The following is an 8,673-nucleotide window of genomic DNA, read 5'->3' on the forward strand; positions in this document are numbered from 1 at the left end:
GTATGTGTTAGTTATCTCCGTAATGATTTTTGCTACCATTGAAACGGGCAACACACAGATCATTTGGTCTGTTCCTGTAGTAGCTAATTCTTGAGGTGTATAGAACATCAGCACTGTAAATGGGTATGTGTTTTTGAATTAGTGATTGTATTAAGAAAAAATTCAATTGTGGTGATTATGAAATTTCTGAGATTTACCAGTGTAAAATAAACTTAAGTATTTATTACTTTAGTACACCACTCAGTATGACAGTACATTTGTTCTCACAAAAGTAAAACTTGCATATATTATTTCTTAAAAATTTTAAAAATTTGAAAATAAACCATTAGAACATACATGCAACTTCCAATATACAAAAAATTCTCCCACATCTGTAGTTCTTTCTGACCCATAGGCATCTAGGGGTTCCACATTCTGCGCAAAACATAAAATTGACCTTGAAATGGACAATGTCAGAAGGGCTCTTGTAGTTTTGTTACAAGAGATTAAATTCCCTATTAAGTTTTGTACACTATGAAGATAGTACACAACTTGCAAAAAATATTGACAGCTTTTTCTGTATTTCATTTGGAAGAAGAATAGAATTAGTGTGGAATTTGAAGCAGGAGGGTATGGACATGGGTTCATTCTTTTAAAATTCATTTATTTGTTTATCAACAAACAATTCTCTCAAAAATAACAATGAAATTTCAGGATAAGGCATTTTTGAGTAATGAAGCACATTTTATGAGAGATTCATTACCACAGTAACAAAAAAATTTAAAATCACACTCTACCACTCTCCATTAGCAAAGATCACCAATCTGCTTTTTGAATTATTGGGACTTTAAGAGGGCAAACAATATGTATCCTGACAGATAATGTGCTCCATTTAGCAGCTCTGGAAGAAGAAGAAGAAGAAGAAGAAGAAGAAGAAGAAGAAGTGCACCTGTGACTTGTTGCCATTGCCCTTAGCAGACAGGAATTGTGTAGTACATTGACAGTCAACATGCTCAAATCTGTTGGAAAAAGTCAGATGGACAATCATGCTGCATAAGAAAACAGAAATAACGTCATTCTGTATGTGAAGACAAGGTGGAATTCAATCTGTTAGATGATTGAAACATGTGCTTCAAATCGGTAAAATGTGAGTTTGATTTTGCTGGATAACACTTAGAGCCCCAAAATGTTATCTGTGGATGGTATGGGAGGGCTTTTGCTCTGTGCAACACATTGATTGATGCAATACATTGACTGCCATAAGAATAGTACTGGACGTTTCACTAGCAGGCCAGGCCACAGTGTCGGGCTCTGCTGTGGCTGCTGGCAGCCATGTGGCAGTCAATGCGTTAAACATGGGGGTTGGAAGAACTGTTTGAGAAAATTGGTAGTCTGTTGTGATTTTACGCATTGTGAATTATTCATTATTTCTTTTCAAGTGAAACAAAACTAGTTTTAGCATCACTTGAAACTTATTCATTCTCTCAGCTGCAACCACACTTAACCCTAAATAGGGCAAACCTTTCTGTTTAAAAGAGAGCATTGAAATGATCATTTATCATATCCAGATACATAAAAATGTTTAAGGTTTCAAAAATCTTGTAGTACTTACTATTATCAATTTTTATGCTCAACAAAATATCGACAACGAGTCTATACTGTGCAAGTGCTTTTTATTTTTTTTTTTTTTGTGCTAATGTGGTCTTCTAAAATGGCAGTAAATAGAAGAAACAGAACTTTTACTTGTTGTTTCTTTTGTTGGTTTATATAGATATATAAAAACAAAATACAGGGTGTTTCAAAAATGACCGGTATATTTGAAACGGCAATAAAACTAAACGAGCAGCGATAGAAATACACCGTTTGTTGCAATATGCTTGGGACAACAGTACATTTTCAGGCAGACAAACTTTCGAAATTACAGTTGTTACAATTTTCAACAACAGATGGCACTGCGGTCTGGGAAACTCTATAGTACGATATTTTCCACATATCAACCATGCGTAGCAATAATATGGCATAGTCTCTGAATGAAATTACCCGAAACCGTTGACAACGTGTCTGGCAGAATGGCTTCACATGCAGATGAGATGTACTGCTTCAGCTGTTCAATTGTTTCTGGATTCTGGCGATACACCTGGTCTTTCAAGTGTCCCCACAGAAAGAAGTCACAGGGGTTCATGTCTGGCGAATAGGGAGGCCAATCCACGCTGCCTCCTGTATGTTTCGGATAGCCCAAAGCAATCACACGATCATCGAAATATTCATTCAGGAAATTAAAGACGTCGGCCGTGCGATGTGGCCGGGCACCATCTTGCATAAACCACGAGGTGTTCGCAGTGTCGTCTAAGGCAGTTTGTACCGCCACAAATTCACGAAGAATGTCCAGATAGCGTGATGCAGTAATCGTTTCGGATCTGAAAAATGGGCCAATGATTCCTTTGGAAGAAATGGCGGCCCAGACCAGTACTTTTTGAGGATGCAGGGATGATGAGACTGCAACATGGGGCTTTTCGGTTCCCCATATGCACCAGTTCTGTTTATTGACGAAGCCGTCCAGGTAAAAATAAGCTTCGTCAGTAAACCAAATGCTGCCCACATGCATATCGCCGTCATCAATCCTGTGCACTATATCGTTAGCGAATGTCTCTTGTGCAGCAATGGTAGCGGCGCTGAGGGATTGCCGCGTTTGAATTTTGTATGGATAGAGGTGTAAATTCTGGCGCATGAGACGATACGTGGACGTTGGCGTCATTTGGACCGCAGCTGCAACACGGCGAACGGAAACCCGAGGCCGCTGTTGGATCACCTGCTGCACTAGCTGCGCGTTGCCCTCTGTGGTTGCCATACGCGGTCGCCCTACCTTTCCAGCACGTTCATCCATCACGTTCCCAGTCCGTTGAAATTTTTCAAACAGATCCTTTATTGTATCGCTTTTCGGTCCTTTGGTTACATTAAACCTCCGTTGAAAACTTCGTGTTGTTGCAACAACACCGTGTTCTAGGCGGTGGAATTCCAACACCAGAAAAATCCTCTGTTCTAAGGAATAAACCATGTTGTCTACAGCACACTTGCACGTTGTGAACAGCACACGCTTACAGCAGAAAGACGACGTACAGAATGGCGCACCCACAGACTGCGTTGTCTTCTGTATCTTTCACATCACTTGCAGCGCCATCTGTTGTTGAAAATTGTAACTACTGTAATTTCGAAAGTTTGTCCGCCTGAAAATGTACTGTTATCCCAAGCATATTGCAACAAACGGTGTATTTCTATCGCTGCTCGGTTAGTTTTTATTGCCGTTTCAAATATACCGGTCATTTTTGAAACACCCTGTACATAAATATAAACCAGATTTGTCTTGTTGCTTTGTTCTCCCAGTGGAAGAGCCCAAAGTATTGTCCGCACAAAGCTACATTGGGAGCAGTGCAGGCTAGCTTAATACGTTTAGTTTTCCTTTATGTGCTGCAAAATACACACCTCCATGTACCTGCTGTAGGCATATGCTGATTCACATTTCTGAACTGCTTCCCTTGGAATCCTGTAGCTCTTTTCTTAAGTTTTGACCTACTGATTACTATTTTTGGACTGGATATTGGTCCCCGATTCGATTTTGAGCAGAAATTACAAATTGGTCAGAGTTCTTATAAATCTTGTATGCAGCGCCGGCTTTAGGGTGGGGCGACCCGGGCGGTCGCCCAGGGCACCGGGGCCCAAGGGGCGCCACATACTAAACGCATGTAAAAAAGAAAATTACAATTTACAATCACCCATTTCGCGAAACTAAAATATTATTCAGTCTCATTCAACATACGTCGCTAATCTCACAAATGCGCGATGAATTCGGGGTAGCAGAGGAGAAATCATGCTGAATGCAATCTTCGTATTGTCTGCAACCATCCATGTTTGACGCGGGCTAGCACGGGCTCTACCAAAGCGCCTCTCTTTATTTGTTTCAAGAACTGCAACAAGGAAGAGCCCATGCAGCCGCACCATCTCTCGTTCACAACAGAAACTACCGGTCGCTCCAAATAAAAGAAAATACAGACTGTGAAATATACATTACATTATGATTTAATTAATACGAATGTATTTATATCGAATATTTGTGACTTAATGACTCATGTACATTAATTAACAGATCATGCAATGCGTGCACTGCATTCATAGAGAATTCTCCCCTAACGTACTGAAATAATACAGCGCCACACAATGTTTGTTAGACTGCATATGTTGGCAGCGCTACGATTTGCACCCGCATGTCAGTAATTGTCAGTAAGAGTCGGAGGCAGCGGTCATGTTTTCGTGGCAGAATAATTGTGAGTGAAATGAGTGTCGTGACTGTGTCAACATTTTAATTTTCTGGTAAGTGCGAAAAACATTTTTATCTTTCAGTTCAGGTTTTTTTCTAGTTACGTCTACTGATAGGTGAATTTCTTTATTTGTTATAGATCGAATATTGTGGTCGCGAAATAGAGCAGTGTCCAAGCAATAATTTGTCAAATTATTAAATCATGCCAGAAGAGAAGGAAATGATTAAAAAAAAGCTTTCTGGTTCAGAAAATCGGAAAAGAAAAGCTGAAAAAGAAAAAGTTCTTGAAGAAACTAAAAAGCGCATGAATACACTCCTGGAAATTGAAATAAGAACACCGTAAATTCATTGTCCCAGGAAGGGGAAACTTTATTGACACATTCCTGGGGTCAGATACATCACATGATCACACTGACAGAACCACAGGCACATAGATACAGGCAACAGAGCATGCACAATGTCGGCACTAGTACAGTGTATATCCACCTTTCGCAGCAATGCAGGCTGCTATTCTCCCATGGAGACGATCGTAGAGATGCTGGATGTAGTCCTGTGGAATGGCTTGCCATGCCATTTCCACCTGGCGCCTCAGTTGGACCAGCGTTCGTGCTGGACGTGCAGACCGCGTGAGACGACGCTTCATCCAGTCCCAAACATGCTCAATGGGGGACAGATCCGGAGATCTTGCTGGCCAGGGTAGTTGACTTACACCTTATAGAGCACGTTGGGTGGCACGGGATACGTGCGGACGTGCATTGTCCTGTTGGAACAGCAAGTTCCCTTGCCGGTCTAGGAATGGTAGAACGATGGGTTCGATGACGGTTTGGATGTACCGTGCACTATTCAGTGTCCCCTCGACGATCACCAGTGGTGTACGGCCAGTGTAGGAGATCGCTCCCCACACCATGATGCCGGGTGTTGGCCCTGTGTGCCTCGGTCGTATGCAGTCCTGATTGTGGCGCTCACCTGCACGGCGCCAAACACGCATACGACCATCATTGGCACCAAGGCAGAAGCGACTCCCATCGCTGAAGACGACACATCTCCATTCGTCCCTCCATTCACGCCTGTCGCGACACCACTGGAGGCGGGCTGCACGATGTTGGGGCGTGAGCGGAAGACGGCCTAACGGTGTGCGGGACCATAGCCCAGCTTCATGGAGACGGTTGCGAATGGTCCTCGCCGATACCCCAGGAGCAACAGTGTCCCTAATTTGCTGGGAAGTGGCGGTGCGGTCCCCTACGGCACTGCGTAGGATCCTACGGTCTTGGCGTGCATCCGTGCGTCGCTGCGGTCCGGTCCCAGGTCGACGGGCACGTGCACCTTCCGCCGACCACTGGCGACAACATCGATGTACTGTGGAGACCTCACGCCCCACGTGTTGAGCAATTCGGCGGTACGTCCACCCGGCCTCCCGCATGCCCACTATACGCCCTCGCTCAAAGTCCGTCAACTGCACATATGGTTCACGTCCACGCTGTCGCGGCATGCTACCAGTGTTAAAGACTGCGATGGAGCTCTGTATGCCACGGCAAACTGGCTGACACTGACGGCGGCGGTGCACAAATGCTGCGCAGCTAGTGCCATTCGACGGCCAACACCGCGGTTCCTGGTGTGTCCGCTGTGCCGTGCGTGTGATCATTGCTTGTACAGCCCTCTCGCAGTGTCCGGAGCAAGTATGGTGGGTCTGACACACCGGTGTCAATGTGTTCTTTTTTCCATTTCCAGGAGTGTATTTATAAGTACCTTAAAGGAAATTCTAAGGCAAATACTTCAGTTATTGAATCAAAAGTCCATGTATCAGCAAATATTTCTTCAGACTGTGAACAATTATACTCAAAAAATATACAATCACCTATTGAAGGTGATCAAATTGACCAGTGCAGTACATCTTTGCATGAATCCTCTGATATTTCTCCAAGTCAAAATCAACACATGACATCTGTGGTCGATGAAAGTATCAACGTTCTTGCAATAGAAGAATACAATGTTTCTGATGTAGGTACGTGGCCAAAAGTACTTAATGCTAGAGATATAGATCGCATTATAATATGTGGACCTTCACAAGTATGTCTAAATAATTTATTATACAATTTATACAATAAAGGGCGCCAACTGGATGACTCGCCCGGGGCACCTGGATGGCTAAGGCCGGCCCTGCTTGTATGTATCGGAAGTTTAGGATTCCCAGCAAGAAAGCTAGTCTCCTTATAAAATATATATGATTTTACTGTTGCTGCATCAGTGAAGTAATAGAAAACTTTCATCCATCCTCACACAGACTTCCCAGGAATGTTTCCACAACCAGATCATCCTCTACATTAGAATCTCCACCATACTTAGAAGGGTAATCCTAAAAGTGAGGTCTCCTATTTTGTATAGGTACATAGACCTGTTTATTTCTACAATGGTTTACATCAGTTTACAGCTTGAACATTTAGCTATTTCTCGACATAATCACCATTTCACTTGATGCATTTGTATAGACACTGTGGCAGTATTTGTATGCCTATGTCATACCAGCTTACCGCCATGCTGTTCAGAAAGTTATGAACCTCTTCTTTCACCTCGTCGTCGGAGTTGAATCGCTTTCCGGCCAAATGTTCTTTTTACCTAGGGAACAGGTGATACTCACTGGGCGCCAAGTCAGGACTATAGGGTAGGTGGGTGATTATGTTCCACTGAAACTGTTGCAGGAGAGCAACGGTTTGCCGAGCGATGTGGGAGCGAGTGTTGTCATGGAGAATGTGTGCGCCCTTCCTCAACATTGCTCTTCACCGGTTCTGAATTGCCCGTTTGAGTTTTTTCAGAGTCTCACAGTACCTGTCAGCGTTTATTGTGGTCCCAGCGATTCAGCTCCAACGACAAGGTGAAAGAAGAGGTTTGTAACTTCCTGAACAGCATGGAGGCGAGCTGGTAGGATATGGACATACAAAAACTGCCACAGTGTCTACAAAAATGCATCGACGGAAATGGTGATTATGTCGAAAAATAGCTAAATGTTCAAGCTGTAAACTGATGTAAACCATTGTAGAAATAAACAGGTCTGTGTACTTATAAAAAAAAAATAGGGGACCTTACTTTTGGGATTACCCTCATAGAATTGGAGCCAATGTCATCAAACACATCTTCCAAGAGAAGCTTTTCTATCTCAGAAGGGCTGAAGCTTGATTTTCCCTGTGAAATGACGACATAAATTATAAAAAAAAGAACATTATTTATGTTAAGACTTAACAGTTGTTGTACAGATATGTGAAAATACCTTATAGAAGAAGGAATGAAGAGTGAAACTATTTACTTAGTGCAATACTATAATTTTGAAAGTATTTGCTAGGAGTCTCAAGTAAATAATTAGGTACCATACCAAAAATAACTTATGCGGATGCATTTGTGTGCAACATTACAATAAATTCGTGAGAAATTAAGATCATGTACTTGTTTTTTGCCCCTGCAAAACAAAAAACCTCATTTCACAGTGATTTGCCAGGAACAGTGAAACTTGAGGCAGATTATTGTTAACTATAGTACACTATGTTATCATGGTAAGTAGATTCAATTTTGTAAATGTGAAGACTTAACAGCAAAATTCAACACATTTCATGCTCTGAAAACTCCTCCTTCGGCTTCCTGTGCTCTGTCCAGCTCACTGGTCACAAAAAGTTGACCTTGTTGTATTAACATGGGAGTCAGCATCTGTAGCATTTCCTGTAACATCTGAGTGCAGTGCTGAATTGTTAGAAACTGTTTGATCAAAGTGTCAAATATTGATATATATTATGATGTAACTAGTGCAGAAGTATTTGTTTACAAGTGACATATTACAAGAATTCTAGGAAAATTGAAGGTATGTATATCTTTTTCGGCACAGAAAACAAAAAATTCATTTCACTACATTTTGCTCTAGATACAGGGAAACTCGTGGCAGATTACTGTTAATGTATGTGTATTACATATAAAAACATAATAAATTTTGTAAATTTGAAGATTTGCCAGCAAAATTCCAAAGCAGTCCATGCGCTGAAAACTGAGACTGCTTTGTGGTTATTTTATTGACCACAAAGTATGAGTGCTACTGTCTGTTGACGAGAATGAAAGCATATTGTGGTTGCTTTGTTGGCCGCTGAGAATTCCCTTGCAGTAGCTGAAAGCAAAAGGACCCTTTACAATTACAAAATTAGAGAGATTTTGAACCTTATATGGTCTGGTTAAAATATCAATCACAAACCTATAAGGGGTTGAGTGCTTAGTTGATTGAGCTAGCCATTCATTCATGTGTGTGTAACCAATCTATAGAACTTTAATTGGTTAAAATAAAGCAATAATGTAAGAATGGGATACACATACTGCCAGAGGAACTATCCCCAATCCCAAGGGTATGTGAA

This window comes from Schistocerca cancellata, chromosome 1 (genome assembly GCF_023864275.1).
Source record: "Schistocerca cancellata isolate TAMUIC-IGC-003103 chromosome 1, iqSchCanc2.1, whole genome shotgun sequence".
Taxonomy (NCBI): domain Eukaryota; kingdom Metazoa; phylum Arthropoda; class Insecta; order Orthoptera; family Acrididae; genus Schistocerca; species Schistocerca cancellata.